The sequence below is a fragment of the Eimeria mitis genome, genomic scaffold, assembly GCF_000499745.2.
Source record: "Eimeria mitis Houghton genomic scaffold, Emh_scaff493, whole genome shotgun sequence".
NCBI classification, from domain to species: Eukaryota; Apicomplexa; class Conoidasida; order Eucoccidiorida; family Eimeriidae; genus Eimeria; species Eimeria mitis.
The window spans coordinates 11,040-12,402 of NW_013573231.1; positions in this window are offsets into that span (position 1 = coordinate 11,040).

Sequence of the window (1,363 nt, forward strand, 5' to 3'; positions counted from 1 at the left end):
TGGCTAGCTGTAGCTAGCTGTGGTAGCTAGCTGTGGTAGCTAGCTGCAGTAGCTAGCTGTAGTAGCTAGCTGTGAGCTGTGGTGGTGTTTGTTTTTGGTGTACTGGGGGCTGTTGGTATGTATTAAAATAAAAAGAAATAAAAGAAAGAAAAAGAAAAAGATAAAAAGAAAAGAGAAAAAAAGAAAAAGAAAGAAAAGAAAAAGAAGAAAAGGGAGAGAAGTGTGTATCTACCTTTTGCTTTTATTTATTTATTTATTTATTTAAATAACGTTTATTTATAAATAAATATAAATTGTTTCGAGCAGTAAACAGAGACAGATACAGCACACCGAGGGTTTAGGGTTTAGGGTTTAGGGTTTAGGGTTTAGGGTTTAGGGTTTAGGGTTTGGGGTGACCAGTGGTCTGGTGCGGTAGAGAGTGTACTACAGAGAAAAAGAGAAAAAAAAAGAATAAATTTATTTTTTTTTTATAATAAAAACAAAAATAAATTAAAAAAACAAAGAAAACACAAACAAATAAACAATATAATTACTCTCTTCTATACATACAAAAGCAGCAGCAGCAGCAGCAGCAGCAGCAAGAGCACCAGCAGCAACAGCAGCAGCAACAGCAGCAGCAGCAGCAACAGCAGCAATATGCATGTATGGGGTATCAAACGGGTCCCCTTTTCGCATATTTTAATGTTTTATTGCATTACACAAACAAAATAAACAAATAAAACAAATAAAAACACAAAAACAGAAAAAAAAAAGAAAAAAAACAGCAGCTGGCTGCTGGCGGGTGGGTGCTTGCGGGGGGAGGGGGGGGCTAGAGCCAGTGCTGGGACCAGAGCGGTATTCTGCGTATTTTTGGGTTTTTTTATTGAAAAAAAGCGAAATATATAAATAAAAAAGAAATAAATTAATATTTTTATTGTAATTAGCGAAAAAAAGGAGAAAAAAGAGGCCAGATGAGCACCAGAACCATCGACGAGACAGCAGCAGAGCTGCTGCTGCTGAGTAGGCATAGGAGGTATGTATTTATAGATAAAAAAGAAAATAAATAAATAAAATAAAAAAGAAAAATAAAATATTTATATTTTTATTCTTTTTTTTAATGAAAAAGCAATAAAATATATTTAAATATGCAGCAAAAGGATACACGAGCGGCACCCTGAGGGTGCTGCTGCAGCAATCGAGACAGCTGCAGCAGCGCACCGCAGCAGCAGCAGCAGCAGCAGCAGCAACAGCAGCAGCAGCAGCAGCAGCAGCAGCAGTTGTTCGTTTGTCTGTCTGTAGTTTGCTTTGTTTTTCCTTCTTTTGGGGTTTCTTTAGCTTCCTTTATATTTCATATAAATTCAATCATTACCTGTTAGTAGAGTGC